The sequence below is a fragment of the Furipterus horrens genome, unplaced genomic scaffold (assembly GCF_987537825.1).
Source record: "Furipterus horrens unplaced genomic scaffold, mFurHor1.1.pri manual_scaffold_1, whole genome shotgun sequence".
Taxonomy (NCBI): Eukaryota; Metazoa; Chordata; class Mammalia; order Chiroptera; family Furipteridae; genus Furipterus; species Furipterus horrens.
The window spans coordinates 155,038,354-155,056,971 of record NW_028327171.1 but is presented as its reverse complement, the minus strand read 5'-3'; the positions used below and the strand labels follow the sequence as shown (position 1 = coordinate 155,056,971).

Here is an 18,618-nt window from a genome sequence, read left to right as displayed (position 1 = left end):
CTTTCACAGGTGGCCTTCATGGTGCTAGCAGGGATTGTAGCATCTGAAGGTTTGACTGGAGCTGAAGAATACACTACCAAGGACACTTGCTCACACACCTGGCAAGTCAGTGCTGGTTGTTGGCAGCAGGCCTCAGTCTTTGCCACGCAGACCTCACTATAGGACTGTTTTCATAAGATGGAAGCTGGCTGTGCCCAGAGTGAGTGATCCAACAGACAGAATAAGGAGGCCAAATGTCTTTTATAATATAATCCCAGGAATCACACACACACACACACACACACACACACACACACACACACACACAATACAGCCCACACTCAAAGGAAGGGAAATTGGACCCCACCTTTGGAGAGAGGAGTACTGGAGTTCTATGAACATACTTAAAAACCACAACAGTGCTCCTATCCTTTACAGGTAGCTACTATTGATATATTTGTATACAACTTTCTAGACCTTTTTTATGCATATACAAATATATATGACATACACCTGTATTTATATATTGTTTCATGTTTTATATATTTATAGTTTCTTCATAAAACTATTAGAAAATGCACATTTTTATTCATTAAGTAATTTAAGGACAGAATTTCTCTTCATAATACATACTGTGTTCTTTTTAATAGCATTACATTAGAACTTATAATTTACTTAATCATTTCCCTAAAGATGTACATTTTGGTTGTCTATAGTCTTTTCTTACTATGAATAATATTGCAGTGGACCTCCTGGTACATAAAACCTTACCTGCTTGTTTAAATATTTCTGTACAATACATTCTTTTTTTTTAATTAAAACAAATTTTATCATCTCCCAATGACATTTTTTAATTGCTTTTTAGAGAGGGAGGAAGGGAGAGAGGAAAGGAGAGAGAGAAACATTGGTGTGAGAGAGAAGCTGTCAGTTCCCTCCCATATGCACCCAGACCAGGGATTGCATGCACCTAGACCAGGGGTCAATCCTGCAGCCTAAGAATGTGCCTCAACTGTGAATCAAACATGCAACCTTTAGGCCATGGGATGATGCTCCAACCAACTGAGCCACACTGACCAGGGCTGTATGATACATTCTTATAAATGGAATTGCTGTATCAAAACATTTCTGCTTTCACTATTTTGATAGGTACTATCAAATTGCCCTTCAAAAGTGTAACAACATTCATTTAGTCATTATACTGGTTAGAATAGGCTAAACTGTAGTAATAGAGATAAAAAAAACTTGCCACAGCTTAAAATATGTTTATTTCTCTTTTCTGTCACAGTTCAAAGCAGACTTCCCTAATATTAGCAGTGGGCCTGGGGTATGGGAGGTGTTTGCTCACACAGCTCTTAGCTACAGTCTTTCAGGGACCCAGGACTGTAGTGTCTTTGTTGTGTTTATGATGTTTCACTGTGACTCCGGTTGTCACCATCACCACTCTAAACAATGGAGAAGGAAGAAAGAGCATGGAGGGATGAGCCTGGAGATTTTTATTGGCTGAGCCTGTAAGTGGCATTCATTACTTCCACCCACATTTCATTGATAAGAACTGCAAAGGCTGCTGGGAAGCATAGTAAAGTTGGGTAACCATATGCCCATCTATTTTTTTCTGCCACAGGGATTTAAAAATATTTAAAATTGGTATGTCATAAATATCAAGACATTAAAATTATATTAGTTGTAATTAATTGGAAGAGCCAAGCGGTACATACCAGCTAAGTATTAACCCTGCTATACTGCCATGAAAATTTTTTAATCAAAATCCCAGTAATATTTTTTATGGACTCAAAAGCAGATTTTTGTTTTGTAACTTGAGTTGTTTTTCGCTTATCCAAAAACAAAAAACAAAAACAAATTTTGAAACTGAAGATAATTAAAATGCTATACTAAATATCAAAATATACTCAATGTGTGAAATTATAGTAATTAAAACAATAAAGTACATAGGAATAAGTCAATGAGACATTATCATAAAGACAGAAATTCTGCCACTCTCAAATATATTAACCATCATTTTTTTCCTGGAGACCACCCTCTCAAAGCCCATTATCATTGGGCTTTAACATAGAGTGGTTGCTCTCTAGGCTTCCTGTACTGCCTAAGATCTCCCTTTGTGGCTTTTCTTTTCTGTGTGTGTGTGCAATACTATCTTTTCTCTTGGTTGACTCGATCATTTTTCTGTAGCCCAACCTTTAGTGGCTTCCTGGGAAAGGGCACCTGGAAGGTAAATTTTTTGAACTCTTGCATGACTAAGATATTTTTATTCCTCCTTCAAGCTTGAGTGACAGTTTAGCTGGGTATTAATTAATATACTTTTTTCCCCTCAAAACTGTCTTCTGATATACAGTGTTGCTGTTAAGTCTAGTAGCATTCTCCTACCCATTTCTTTGTGTATCATCTGCTTGATTTCTTGAAACTTTTAGATGCTTCTCTTTCCCCCTGGTGTTTTGGGATTATGTAAAGATATGCCAATGGCTTTTATTATGTTTGTCTCGTTTGTTTCACTGAGCACCCAGTGGGACCTCACCCTCTGAAGAGTCCCATCATCTAGTTGTGAAGACTTTTCTTCTATTATTTCTTTGATAATTTCTTCCACTCCTTTTCTTTCTGTTTATTATTTTTTAATCTCTCTATCCTGTTAATCAGATGATTAACTTCCTGAATTGATTTTCTAACTTCCTTATTTTCTCTCTATCATTTGTCTATCAGCAGTTTGGAAAAAGTTTTACTTTTGTCATGAGATAAGATGTAATATTCATTGTCCACAGGTTCAGTCTTTCTTGATTCATTGTCTTTATAGCCTGTTCATCGGCTCACATTTATTTATTTATTTTAAATATTTTATTTATTATTATTATTATTTTAATTGAATTTATTGGGGTGACATTGATTCACAAAACCATACAGATTTCAAATGTACAACTCAACAAAACATTATCTGCACACTGCATCATGTGTCCATTGCCCCAAGCAAAGTCCCTTTCCATCTCCCTCCACCTACTCACCACCCCCCTTTCCCTCTCGCTATCACCACACTGTTGTCTGTGTCTGTGTGTTACATGTATATATAGTTTTTGTTTAATCCCTTCACCTTCTTTCATCTACCACCCCAATCCCCCAAACTTGAGAGAGAGAGAAAGAGAGAGAGAGAGAGAACTGAATTACAAAGGCTGGACTAAGCCGCCTCAGCAGAAAGAGTGTTGCTTTGCTCTCATTATGGAAATTTTGTCCCCCGAAATCTTTGCTTTTGGTGCTCCTGCCAATGCCATTTAGATAACTCACCTCCTATTTATATCAGATGTGTGTTTACTGTTCACAGTTACCATACTCTTACTCATACTCCCTGTTTATTGATGATTCTGATTGCCTTAGGGTAACTGTATACAACTTTCTCATTTCTGGTGTCTTTTAGCTTTTCCTGTTATAATGACAGCTTCCTTGTAATTTTCACAAAATGTTCCCAAGATAATTTAATCACCCACCTAATTACTATCATTCCTGCTTGGGCAGATGTGTTTCTCTAAGCCACCCCGTAAATATCTCTGTTCTATAACTTGGCTGCCCTTGAGTCAGATAACCACTTCTCACAAAATCATCTGTGGACTGGGTGGTGGTTCAGGAGACACCATTAAGCAACTCAGAGGTACTTTTCTGCCAAAAGGCTGGGGCTATGGCAAGTATTCAGTGGTATAGGTACCTCTTTACAGTGACTTTATGTAAGATACTCAAACCTTAGGAGCCTCAGTGGCCTTTATAAAAAGTGAAAATAATTAGATATAATCTACCTATTTCATAGAATTCTTAGGAAAATGGAATAAAATATTGTAAGTTATAAAGCATTCCACACTGTAAAACAACTAGCACAAGCCCTGGCACATAATAGATACTCCATCGACAGTGGTATAACAGGATGTGCAAAGTACCCAGTACCAAACTGAGCTCTTCAGTCCCACTGCTGAGAACAACAGCACTAAGCACCACATATTCTAAGTCCAGGGCACTGCCAGAAACTAAGGCTGCCAGCAAGGCTTGCTGACGGTGCCTATCAGAGAAGACATCAACTCAATCATCATTCTTGCCTGTGAATAAGAAATGGGGGAGACCTTTTGTGGGGGCTGCAGAGTTCTTGAGGAGAGGCTACTCCCTCTTCCCACCAGCTTGGGGAGAGGAACAAAGGTTCTTCCTTCTGAAGCATAGGGAGTGAAGCCCCAGTAGGGTGTGTGTGCATGTGTGTGTGAGCATGCATGTGTAACCACATCCACTCCTGTTCCACTGAGTCAGGGACATATGAGTCTCAAATGTGAAGCTGCCAGTGCTGGAACTACCAGAGGCCTGCTGACACCCCGTATGGAGAAAGGGATGGGAGAGGGGTGATGGAGCCGAAAAATAACAGATGGTCCTTTTTTTTTTAAGTTTCCCTAAAGCTAAAAATTTTAACTAAAAGAACTATTTATTTTCCTTAAAAAAAATCCCTTTTTATGGTAAAACACAGCACATAGGTAGGAAAAAACATTATATGTGAAGCTTGAGTTGTCAAGGCAATATCTGTACTTGCCACTAAGGTAAGTCAATAACACACTGCCAGCATTCCAACAGTCTTCACCTTGTGTCTCTTCAGTCAGAAAACCCTCCCCTCCCCACAAAGGTAACCACACCCAGACCTTTGTAATAATCACATTCTTGCTCTCTCTCTCTCTCTCTCTCTCGCTCTCCTTTTTTTTAAAGTTATTCATCCAAGAATACATTCAAAAGCACTATACTTTAGTATTGCTTGTTTGGGGACTTTACCTATATGGAATTATACAGTATGAATATACATCAATTTGTCTGTCTATTTTAGTGTTAATGGACATTTGGTTTGTTTCTGGTTCAGGGCTATTACTAACATGCTGCCATGTATGTGATTCCTGGTGTGTGTGTATACATTTCCTTAGGGCATATACCTAGGAGTGGAATTTTGGGGCGATAGAGTATGTGACTCCTCAACTTGACTACAGAACATTTTCCAAGTGGATTCCCAATGTACATCCCCACCAGCAGTTTAGGAGAGCTCTCATTGCTACACCTCTAAAATGATGTCTCCATTTGGAGGTCACATATTTCTGAATATAAAAGCTCTTTTTTAAAAAAGTGAAAAAATAATGATAGTAGAATTAACAGGTTGCTTTTTAAAAAATGACTTTGCATGGCAAAATAAAGATCTAGTAGTTCCAATTAGTTCCTATATTTCCCTTACTGATATTCTACTCAAGCATGATATCTCAAATGCTAGCAATTATTATTCCACAAATCACAGTATAGATCAACTCTACTTGTCTTTTTTAACAACAGAAGCTGCTTGAGTTCTGGTGTGGATCAGTTGATTGGGCATCATTCCACAAAATGAAAGGTCACCAGTTAAATTTCCAGTTGGTGTATGTGCCTGGGTTGCAGGCCAGGTCCCCAGTTGGGGGCATGTGAGAGGCAACCAATTGATGATTCTCTCACACATCAATGTTTCCCTCTCTCTCTTTCTCCCTTCCCCTCTCTCTGAAAATAAATAAGTAAAAACCTTTTTTTAAATCCTTATTTTTTTTAAAAAAGCTGCTTGGTACATATAGCAGCCAGTCCTCAAGATGGCCTCCAATGAACCTCCTCTCTTGGTATTCATGCCCTGTGGAGACTTCCCACACTGAATAAGGGCTGAATTTATGACCAACAGAAGCATCAGTCTATGTAGGTCATAGAAGACATTGCTGCTTCAGTACTGGTCTTTTGGATCAATCACTCTGGGGGAAATCAGCCATCATATTGTGAGGATGCTCAAGCAATCCTATGGACAGGCTCACATAGAAGAGAAGCAACTTATCAACACCAACTTGCTAACAAAGGAACCTTCAGCTTCAGTCAAGACTTCAGATGATTTTGGTCCTCCAGCCTCTGAGTTTTCCTTCTAAGACTCCAGAGATCATAAACCATAAACAAGCCATCCCCCTGTGCCCTGTCTAAATTCCTGGTCCACAGACACCATGAGATAATACATGATTATTATTGTTTTAAGCCACCAAGGTTTAGGATGATTTATTACAGAGCAAGAGATAACTAAAATAATATAATATGACTACCTAGGAAGTATTCTTGCCAAAAATTTGAACCTGAACCTGACAATGCCTCTGTATTTAACTACAGGTTTAGAAGAAGTAGAGGTGACAGAGGAACATGTTAAACAAGTGCACCACGGGCATGCAATTAGCGAAATCTAGAATACAGAAAATTCTACAGTATAAATGACCCACTTTCTTCAACTAGTAAATTATGGGGAAAAGGATGAAGCAAAGAACCTATAGATTAAAAGAGATTTATAAGGTATGATAGATTGTATTACTCTCAATATTTGCTGCCCTCTCCTGTGGGAGAATTATACTTCCCTTTTCACCACTTACATCAGCGTTGGCCACATTATTTGCTTTGACCAATGAAATGTAAGCAGATGTCAACAGGGGGAAAATGGGACAACTGTAATAGAATAACAATTAAAAAAAAAAAGAAATGTAAGCAGATGTAATGGTTGCTACTTCTGAGCAGAAGTTTTAAAAGTCATTGTGTTTCAACCATTCTTCATTTCCATCTGCCAGGAAGTGGGTGTATACCAAATAGGGACTGTTCCTCCAGTCCATGGCCAGGAGTGAAGAGGATGTGGAGCTGACTCCCAGTGGAAATGCACGTGAGCAGGAAATAAATCTGAGCTGTTGTAAGCCACTGTGATTTTCAAGTTCTCTGCTACTACAGCACAACCTAGTGTAATTTGATTCATGCCAGAATGTTTCAATCAACTGCAAAAGATAAATCTTGTTAGGATCACAATTTATGAAACCATTGTAGAAATCTGAATATAGACTGGATATTTAGTAATAATTTAGAATTGTCCTTTATTTTTAGGTGTGTTGATGGTATTGTAGTTATGTTAAAAACAACAAAAAAGTTCAAATATTTTAGATACATAGTCCAGGGTGGAAGGGAGACTAGATGAGGATATGGATTGGCCATGAGTTGATAATTGTTGATCTGGGCAGTGAGTACATGTCAGTTTATCATATAAGTCTTTCTATTTTTGTTTAGGCTTGAAACTTCCCACAATAAAAGTTTGTTGACATGAGTCCCAGAGTTGTTTCTGACTCCTAAAGGAGTACAGACAATAAGGGACCTGGGAGAAAGGAGCTGACCAATGAAATTTAGTAAGTATGAGTACAAAAAAGAAGTGTTTGGATTAGGCCTGAAAAAGAATGCTTCAAAACTGATCATTTTCGGACTTCCAGCCAAGATGGAGGCTTAGATAGACACACTGCATCTCCCTCCACAACTGAGAAAGAATTCAACTACCTTAAAACTAGAAACAACCAGAAGTTCCAGAAAACCAAACTGCATGGAAGTCCAACAAACAAAGATATAAAGAAGAAATACCTATCCAGACAGGTAGCGGGGCGGAACCGGGGCGGAAAGGATGTGGTGTGGTGGCGGCAGCAGCAGCAGCAGTGGTGGGAGCGGCAGGCCGTCAGAAAGCACAGTCACATGTTTTAAAGTCAGGAGGGACACCTGGGAGCACTCCCAGATCCTCACTGGACCTCGGAACTCACTGTCCCAGCACCGGGGAAAATCAAGCCTCATTGCTTCTGACTGTGCAGACCAGTGGGGGTTGGGGCAGAGGCAGAAACTGCTGGTCTCTCAGCAGAGTCCACTTGTTTAAAAGGCCCCCACAGGCCTAGAATATCCGCAGACTGATCCAGTCTCAGAACGACAGTCAGGGCAACAGCTAGAGAGGCACCAGTCCCATACGGAAGTGGAAAAAGTGCCTAGAAAAAGAGGCAAGTGCTGGGCAAGTGGCACTGTTCCCTCTCAGACCCCTCCCCAACAGACAGTGCCACAACGTGGTGAAACAGGTCACCCTGTACTGATGAATCCCTAAGGCTCCGCCCCTTACAACGTAACAAGAGTGACAGCTCTTCTTAAGACACAGAGGCAAACAAACACAGGAGCCTGTTAAGATGAGGAGACAGAGAAGTATGGCCCAAAAGAGGGAACAGATCAAGGTTCCAGTGGGAGAACTAAGTGACAAGGAGATAGCCAACCTAACAAATGAGGAGAGAGCCAATCTAACAGACACAGAATTTCAAACACTGCTGATAAAGATGCTCACAGACTTGACAGATATGCTTGACTATGGAAAACACATAAGAGAAGAAGTGAAGGCTATGCTAAGTGAAATGAAGGAAAATCCACACAAAACCAATGGTGAAGGGAAGAAAACCGGGGTTTAAATCAATGATTTGGAACATAAGGAATAAAAAAACAGTCAGTCAGTACAGAATGAGGAAACAAGAATTGAAAAAAATAAGGAGAAGCTTGGGAACCTCTGGGACAACTTTAAACGTGTCAACATCAGAATCATGGGGGTGCCAGAAGGAGAAGAAGAATATCAAGAAATTGAAAACTTATGTGAAAAAATAATGGAGGAAAACTTCCCAAATTTTGTGAAGGAAATAGACATACAAGTCCAGGAAACATGGAGAGTCCCAGGTGAGCTGGACCCAGAGGGGACCATACCAAGACACATCATAATTAAAATGCCAAAGAGAATCCTAAAAGCAGCAAGGGAGGAGCGAAGAGTTGCCTACAAAGGGTGCCTATAAGACTATCAGCTGATTTCTCAAAAGACACTTTGCAGGCAAGAAGGGACAGCCAAGCAGTATTCAATGTGATGAAAAGCAAGGACCTACAACCAAGATTATTCTATCCATCGAAGCTATCATTTAGAATGGAAGGGCAGATAAAATGCTTCCCAGACAAGGTAAAGCTAAAAGAGTTCATCATCACCAAGCCATTATTATATGAAATGTCAAAAGGACTTACTTAAGAAAAAGAAGATCAAAACTATGAACACTAAAATGACAACAAATTCACAACTATCAACAACTGAATCTAAAAAATAAAAAAAAAAATCCAACTAAGCAAACCAGATAGGAACAGAATCATGGGTATGGGGATCATTTGGAGGGTTATCAGCTGGGAGGGGAAAGGGGGAGAAATGGGGAAATGGTGCAGGGATTAAGAAGCATAATCAGTTGGTACAAAATAGACAGGGGGAAGTTAATAGTAAAAGAAAGGGTGAAGCCAAGGAACTTATATGCATGACCCATGGACATGAACTAAAGGGGGTGGGATTGATTGAGGGAAGGGTGGTATTGGGCAGAGGGGAGCAAAGGGGAAAAATAGTTGGAACTATTGTAAAAACATAATCAATAAAATATACTTAAAAAATGAATATTAAAAAAACTGATCATTTTCAGTAAGAAAGATGGTTCCTTAGGGGTATTACATCAGGTCAGAACAGTATCAGGGAGAGACTCGGAGCACTGGAAAAGAGTAGGGAGTTCTGGAGGTGTCAGCCTCCACATCAGGTGAGCTGTGTGGCTTAGGTGGGATCAGTATCCCTTCTCTGCTTATTGGCTAACATCAAATGTGGTATCTTCTTACCGGCCAAAGCATCTGTTGTATCTTCCATTTGTGTACTGGGCACTAAATTAATGTTTGGTATCAGGAGATGGATTGGGAGCTTGCTCTATCTACTCTCTGCCTTGGCCTGTAATAGCTTTACTTCCAGGAATGGTGAATTCCTTTTGAGTTATGACAGATTGTTTTCTGTTGTTCCCCTTGTTTCCTACAACGTGCTCTAATTCCCTGTTACTGAGGCTCCATACCACATCTTTGTCATTTGCTCCGCTAGGACAGGATTTTCTGACAGTGGAGTGGACAAAGTAGCTGAGCCAGAGCCATGTTGCCAGTATCACAGCCAGCAGGGTGTTAGACATGGGACCCCTTGAGTAGCTGGGGTTGCTTGGGCTGAGAGAGGGAGGACGTGGAGCCTGAGCCAGACTCCATGTCAAGAGACTATGTGCTGGGACATGTGATCCGGGGACATGGGTAGCTATGGAGGGGCAAGAAAACTTATTGCTATTAGAGAAGCAGCAGCAGCCTTAGTGGTAGCACCCACTGCACCCTCCTCCCATCTACAGGAACCAAGTAAAGAGATCCTGTTTCTCATTCCACCTTCTGAATCTAAGGTGGTCCTCTCTGGGAAACAGGCAGAAGATGGGCGTGTGAGAGCAGACACATCCCCCACTCGCAAAAGACTGACACCAAAGTTTAGTGTATTAGAAATTGGATTGGAAAGTTATACAAGTGAATGGAGACATCATTAAGATATTAAGGGAGCCCACTGCCCAGGGATTGCACCCTCAGAGCTGGGAGCAGTTAAACAGTTTTATGCTTTTACCCCAGTGAACTGCTGCATCTCAGTAACCATAGGGTTCCTTCATACCCCAATAGTGCAACGAAAAACCAAAAAACTTCGGTTCAGGTTTTTGCCTATCTTTGGCAACTGCCCTTCTAATCTTTCCTTCCTTCTGCCCTCTCTCCCTTGCCCTGTAGAAAAGTGTGCCCTCCTGCTGCCCTCTGTGCAATTAGCTAGAGCCTCACTTATGTACCATCGAGGACACGAAAAATAAATATCTATATTTTCTTTTAATATTTTGCCTACTGTGACCTACTTTTAGTTCACTTTCAAAAACAAGAGGTGAAGTGTTTTCTAAATAAACATGCCAATGAACTGTGTTCTACTGTTCTGGCCGCATGGCTTATATACCATAAACAAAAATTGTTTTCTATATACAGCAAAAGTTAAAAAGGTCTGTGTAAACACACTGATATTTAAGTTCCAAAATTCTACTTGCTTCATCAAAAGTCTATTTCCTTGAGGGCTGTTTCCCACTGATAACCCTGGAATTACAGAGCCCTAGTGAGTGTTGCCTCTATGTGCCTGAGTCACGAGTAGAATCACTTCCAACCCACCCACAAGTCTGAAATCACTTTTTACAGCAACCATAAAATCAAGGGCTTCCTTGCAAAGAAAGCATTTTATCAGTTGATGTATTTTAATTATTCATTTTTTGATGAGAAATCTATGAATATCTTCAAAAACTGGAGTCAATAGGCAGGCTGTCACCTAAAAAAAAAAAATCAGATTATGGTCTGAGGATTTCACCAACTTAGGTGATTATTGTCATTATTTAAATACTTCAACTTTGAGAGCAAGTGTGTGCTTTAAAAGTTAGTTTTAATATTCGCCCTAGGAGTTGATAATAAACTTTGAAGTGCTCTATGGGAAACACACACTCCAGAGAGTGGTTTATGAGCACTGACGGGTTCTAATCAGGACCTCGGACTTGGAATCTATGCCTACTTCAACTTCGTCAACTATTTGTTTCTGCAGCTATATAAGAGGATTTATTTTTTTTTAGCATAAGAGAAGTTAGAAATAACTTTTTATTGGTGAAACGCGTGTTTTCTTTGAGGAATGTGTACCGCATAGGCACCTCACCCTTAAACAAACGGGGCATAAGCTTTGGGTGAGCCTGAAACAGTGCTCTAGGCCTGGGTGTTTGTTTAGTCCTGTGCCCACCACTGAAAGCAGGATTCTGTGACTTGATTCAATGAGAAGTGTGACTGGAATCATGGCGTCTAGCTCATGTGAACATTTCATGAAAGATCCTAGTTGTGAGCCTCAAACTCATGGCATGAGAAGGATGATGTGCCTGACTCATGCTTGGACACATTGGCAGACACTGATGCTGTGTACCATCAAACTGGTTTGAGCCTGTTAACAACATTTGGTCCACAAATAGTTACAATGAGATGCATTAAATGAAAAAAAAAAATTAGAGCCAAATAGAAATAGGAAAAAAAAAAAAAAGACATATAATGACAAAGAGTCAAGGAAGATTCATAGGAAAATGTGGTTTTGTCTATGTAATAATACTACCAGAAATTAAATAGGGCTTACTGTGTATCAGGCACTGCTCTAAGTGCACTCTCTCTCTCTCTCTTTAATACTTGCCACAACTATAGGAAGGGATCCTATTATCATATTATTAACCCCATTTACTGATGAGGAAACAGAGGCAAAAAGTGTGACTTGTCCTAGATCATGCAGATCAAGTAAGTGGGGGAGCAGTGACTTGAACCCAGAAAGTCTGACTCCAGAATCCAGGCTCTTGCTATTACAGATACTAGCAGCTCCCTTCTCTAAAATAGCAGTCAGCATGTGACCAGGAGCCACAGGAGTTTATAGAGTTAAAGAAAACTGAACTTGCTATAAAAACCCCAGGGGAAAACTAAGGAATTCTGAGGTTTTCCTTGGCTTGAGAAAAGGCCCTTACCAACAAGAGAGTTTTCTGTCAGGCATCATTTGGGCAGCAGGGCTTCTGTGATGAATTAAAAATAAAGACCTGTCACTTGGTTGATGATGTGTATAACAGTTTTCCTAGACGCAACAAAGCTGCTGCCGAGCATTAGAAGACTTTAAAGAGAAACGCAGGCAGCAGCCAAACTGCTTCTCTCTTTTCCATATTTGACTTCTTTCCTTATATCTCCCTATATGTTCCTATACTAGAACAGTTGTTCACGTGTGTGAAGGGACTGATCTAAGCCAGAGCAAAACATTCCTTCATGAAACCATATTTTTCTCTGTTCCTTTCAATCCCTCCACTGAGGCAGAAGTGGGATGATCTGATTACTAACACAGTTTATTTGGTGAACTCTATCTGAGGCTATAAATATGATCTCGTATCTATTTTTTGCAACTTCCTCTCTGAGCATGGTTCTTAGAGGGACAGAAACCACCAGCCCCTGGCCAACATTCTATGGATGTCCTTTACCATTTCCTCACTTTCATCCCTGCAACATAATTTTACCCACACATTAGGTAAGCAAGTGCTTATAGGTCCACTCAGGGCCTTTTCCATTTCCCTGTCACTGAGGTGACATGGCGCACACCTCCAGTACTCCTGTCTCACTGTAGCTCTGTGTACTCAGGAGTCTGGCAGACTGTTCCCTCAACTGCATCACACATAACTGCTAGAAACCGACCTTGAGCACAGGAGACAAACAAAGTGACTCCAGGGGCTGCCAGTTCACCAAACTTTTCAAGGTTCTAGGATATTTTTGGTTCTCATAAGTGTTATGTACTTGACAAATCACTAAATTTAAAAAAAAAAATCTCCAATGTGTGCATATGTTGAATTGCTTTTATGTAAAAATATAATAATTAATTAATTAATTCAGCAAACTTGAACTGATTACTAGGAATAGGAATTGAACACAATGTTCGAAATTCAAGAAAAAATAAGACCCTGCTGATTTGTTGGAGCTGTTTTGGTTGCAGGTGTTAGGAATGCAACTTAAACTAGCTTAAACAGAAAAGGAAATTTATTGACTCATATTACTGAAAAGTCTGATGTAAATTTCAGGCATGGCTGGATCATGTGGGCTCAAATTATTTCATCAAGATTCCCTTTTCTCTTTTCATTCTGCTCATCTTTGTCTCTCTTTGGATGCTGGCCTCATTTTTCTTACTAAAGATAGCTTTCTCCAATATGACCTGAAAAATGCTATAAGCTACAGTTTAGATCATTCTCAGAGCCAGAACAGCAATGGAGTAGAGACCCTCTCTCCCTTAGAATCCATATATCAAAAATCAAGGAAGATTCCAATTGGCCCTACTTGATCACATGTGCCTTTGACTCACCACTCCAGCCATGGGAGTGGAATATTCAGATTGGCCAGACCCAAGTTACCCACCCCCCAGATGAAGGTGTTGTACCCTAGTTATACAATATAAAATGTCTTTCCCAAACAAAAAAGGGGCAATGGATAGACAAAAAGCAGATATTCACTGTGGTTACCAGGCTCAAAGAAGACCCTAAATGACCCTGACTTCTGGTATTTACATCTTGGCATAATTTTCTCCTATACTACTATATCATGGCTGGCCTGTGTGACCAATAGAATCCTACAGAAGTGATGGTGTGAGGGCTACAAGGTTAGGTCATAAAAAACATTGCATCCACTTACAAAAGAATAGACAAATTTTTATATATTCTCAAAGGATTTTTTGTATATTTTATTGATTCTTAAAGTTAATATTACATAGCAATAAAAAGGAATAACCTACTATTAACAACAACAACAAAAGACATTGCAGACTTCACCTTGCTCTCTCTTGAATTACCTGTGCTAAAGGAAGCCAGCCACCATATGGTGAGGATGCTCAAGCAATCCTATGAAGAATCCACCTGAAGAGAATTAAGGCTTTCTGCCAATAGATGGTCATTTGAGTGTGCCATGTTTTTTTTTTTTTTTTTTTTTTTTTTTTTCAGATTTAATGTGTTTTATTGATTAAAATATTACATTTGTGCCAATTTCCCTTCCCTCTGCTCCCCTCCACCCGGTGGCCCCCCTCCCTCCAGTTGTCCCCCCCTTTTAGATTATGTCCATTAGTTGTGCATACAGTTCCTCCCAACCTCTCTCCGTCTATTCCATTCCCTCCTACCTTGATCCCCAATTCCTATATCATCTCCCTCCCTTTCCCCACTCCCCCTCCCTGTTGACCTCCCCCCAATATGCTTCCCATACCCACAGTTCCTTTTCCACTCTCGTTGCCTATTTAGTTTGCCTTTGTTTCATCTCCCTAGCTTGTTTTTTTAAACCAGTCCCTTTAACATCTCATATAACAGTGGTTTGGATCTAATGAACTCTTTCAGTTTTATTTTGTCCTGGAAACACTTTCTCTGTCCTTCTATTCTGAATGACAATTTCGCTGGATAGAGTATTCGTGGTTGTAGGTTTTGGATTTTCATTACTTTGAATATTTCTTGCCAGTCCCTTCTTGTCTGTAGGGTCTCCCTTGAGAAGTCAGCTGATAGTCTAATTGGGACCCCTTTGTACATAATTCTTTTCTTCTCTCTTGCTGCTTTTAAGATTCTCTCTTTATCTTTAATTTTTGACATTTTGATTATAATGTGTCTTGGAGTGGTTCTCCCTGGGTCCAGTCTCTTGGGAACTCTCCTTGCTTCCTGGACCTGCAAGTCTATTCCCTTCCCCAAGTCTGGGAAGTTCTCCTTTATTATATTTTCACTCAATTTTTCAAGTTCTAGTTCATCTTCCTCATTCTCTGGCAAACCAATGATTCTTATGTTGGGCCTTTTATAGCTGTCCCAGAGGTTTCTGATCCTCTCATTGTTGCTTCCCATTTCCTCTCGCTGCATTGGTTGACTGCTTGTTCCTTCTCCATATTCCAGTTTGTTGAAATGGACTCTGGATTTTTTCTCACCTTCTATCTCGTATGCGGTTTTGTTCCTTTCGTTATGAAATTTTTTCGCTTCTTTCTTATCTTTTTCCTGCTCTTTTGTGAATTCTGTAAGCCACCTGATAACAATGGCCCAGAACTGAGCCTCTGACAGGTTTCTTATCTGTTCATCTGTCAGGTTCTCTATCTGCTGTCTGGTGAGTTGTGTCACCGGTATTTCTATAGTTGTCTGCCTCATTTTGACAGATGCGTTTTGTTTTCTTGGGCCGGCTGTCGGGGGCAGTGCCTGTGTACTCGTAATGACCCAGCGACCGGCGGGCGCCGTTTGGCGTCACAAATCAGCGACCGGCGCCTGCCTGTCCGCGACCTATTCCGCAGCCCTGTGGTGCTTTCTTTGGGGGCGGGGGTCCAAGATGGATTCACACAGTTATTCAGCTAGGAGATCGGGATCCGTCCTCCTGTCCCCCTGGGCCTCACTGTTCAAGGCGATGCGGCGGCCGCTCTCCCCAGCGCCGGAGTCGCGCACCGCCAGGGGCTTGCGCAGCCGGGATTCCTCGCAGCCCGCGCTCCGGGTGGGACCGCAAACAGCACTGCCCTCTTTAACTCTTACCTGCCCAAATGGCACCGCTGGTTTATAACTTCATATGTTGGACTTCCGTGTAGTTTTATTTTCTGGAATTTCTAGTTATCCTTTGTTTTGAAGTAGTTGTATTCCTCTCTAGTTGTAGAGGGAGACCTAGCGTGTCCGTCTAAGCCTCCATCTTGGCCGGAAGTCCGAGTGTGCCATGTTTAAAGTAAATATTCCAGTTCCAGTCAAGCCTTCAGCTGACTGCAGTCCTGACCCATACCTTGTCTGTAACTTCGTGAGGGACTGGAGTCTAAACTAACCAACTAAGCTGCTTCTAAATTCCTGAACTGAAGAAGCTGTGAGATGAGTTTATTGTTTTTTTTAAGCCAATAAGTTTTGGAGTACTTTATTACTTGGGAACAGATGCCTAATACATCCACTGCATTTGCTCTCAAGTAGCTCATTGCTCAGCTGAAAGACGAAAATATTTAAGTGATTAATTTTAATTTGTGATTTGGAAAGCAATAGAGGAGGCCACCTTTGAGCTAAGCTTCAAGAATAAAAATCCAGGCCACGAACAGCGCAAAGGCCCTGAGATGTGCAAGTGAGTCATGTGTTCGGGGAAATGTAAATCAAAAAGTGTGGTCATAGTTAAGGCACTGATTCATCAGCATAACCAGGAGAGTTTAAAGATATATAAATACAGATATTCAGACCCCACTCCTAGAGAATCTGATGATCAGGAAACATTCATTTAGGTTCTTTGGTTGTTTCTGGTCTTCAGTTGGTTGGTTAGTTGGTTGCAATGGAAGGATATGGCTACAGCAGTGTGTCTCAGTAGTGTCTTTGGACTACATGCTCTAGAAATCAGGAAATGTCGGTTCTTAAGTGGAAACCAAACCCAATGAAATAGGATCTCTGTGAGGGGGCAGAGTGGGGTCCAGGCAACTGAAATTTAATAAGCACTGTAGGACATTTTTATGCACATTAGTATGCATGTTTGAAAGATGGGTGAATTGTGGAAAAGCCAAGAAAGAATTGTTTTATGGAAATAAGGAGATTTTCAAAAGGGAGGTGTGAATTCAAAACTGGGTATACATTTAAACTGTGATGATGTAAACATATGCTTATGTAAAAGAAAGAAAGGAAGGAAGAAAAAAAATGAACAGGGAAAAAAATTAAAACTAACAGAAAATAGCCCAAAACAGCCTCAGTTGTATTATGATAGTGGTATTTTAATGACAGTGACAGTTTTTTATTTTTGTAGTGGAGGTACATTATCTCTATTATATAAACAGTGCTTTTCAGAAAGTTTAAGGAGCTCTGTCAGTGCTGTGGAGAAGTCAAATTGGATGAGGGTTGAAAGAGGTCTTTGGATTGGCAAGCAGGAGTCTATGGGAGACCTTCGGAAGAGGGGGTGGAAGCCAGATTATGATGGCTGGATTCAGTGGATAGGGAGGAAGTGGAAGGAGCCAGTATAGACTACTAGTTCAAGGAGTTTGGCAACAAAGGCAAAATTTAAAATAAAATTGTTTTCTCTCTCTCTTTTTACTGATTATAAAAGTAATACTTGTTCGTTACATTAAAAATCGGTACTAGAGAACAAAATAGTAGTCACCCATAATCCCACCAGCCAATGCCAACCATGTTAACAATTTGATATATTTGTTGAATGAATATTTCTCCACAACAGTAGAGAGAACTGGTCAATATCATCCATATTATTCCCAACTGAGGAAAACAAGGCTCAGAAAGTGACTTCCCTGAGGCAGTAAAACAATCCATAATAAAGAGCTTGGCTTCCATAGTGTTACACTTTGCATTTTTCATAGCACTTTGACTTGCATTTCCTGGTTGCTCAGCCCACAACAGTCTAGCCCTTTCCTTGTGCCCCCTTGGGTTCTGAACAGATTTTATCTGCAGCAGCTCTAACATTTCATTTCACCTATGGATTTATATACTTAAACCACCCATTAGACCTGTACTCTTTGATGGTAGGACCTGGGTCCCATTCACTATGGCATTCCCAGCTTCTAGCACAGCACTTTCCACAGAATCATTGCACAATACCTATTTCTGGAGTGATGGTAGTGAGTAATGTTTTGGTATAGTAACTGTTGTAGTATTTATTCCCAGTATCTCCACTTCTTAGTCATATCTCCTTTATTCCAGCAGCAGGTAGGGGGTTCTGTGCACAGACTGCCTTGTGATAAGAATAACACAGTTGAACCAAAGTCAAATACTTGGCGTTTGACTTTGAAAAGCTCAGGTGATGTATGAACAACAGATTTAGAAGACTGGCTGAAATGCTATTTTATCCATACCCTGACTAATTATGTGTTCGGTAGCCACCGATGGCTGGAGGCTATATTAATTAGCCAGCACAAGTCTAGACAGTCAGACCTAAAACAGACTCATGAAAACCCTAACCCCATTGTTGAAAACTGGAGCCATAGACTATCTTGTGTGCTCAAGAAAATCACAGACAAGGCCCAAACAGCCAGATGACCAGAGGAGACCGTGTTCTAGGCTCAGGGAAAACTGATCTGTAGCCCTTGATCTGTATGGGCTGAGTAGACAGAGGGCAACAGGGGTGTCTCAGTGGGTGCCATGCAGACCTGGAAATCAGGGGCCCACGCTTCTACACATGTCCATGCTCTGTAAATACCCAGAAACCTGGACACCACCCTGAGGAAAGAAGAAACTGAACCCCCAGCCTGATCATGACAAAGTTTCCATCATTTAGTAGATGAGGGCAGGGCTCAAAGTGTTCGGTATAGAGAAAGAAGGTGACACTTATTTTGTGGATCGACATTCAAACTCACCACAAAAAGAATGAATGAACATGATTTAGAATTGAGGCAATTGTGAGCTCTGCCTACTGTTTACT

The 18,618-nt window shown here is 40.5% G+C and overlaps 1 non-coding gene across 1 annotated transcript; it reads left to right on the top strand.

The window, feature by feature from the left end:
* The first annotated feature begins 9,445 nt into the window (after positions 1-9,445).
* LOC150022088 (U2 spliceosomal RNA) lies at positions 9,446-9,635 on the top strand. Its single transcript, XR_016513575.1, has one exon. It is a non-coding gene; the product is annotated as a U2 spliceosomal RNA (small nuclear RNA).
* The last annotated feature ends 8,983 nt before the right edge of the window (positions 9,636-18,618 follow it).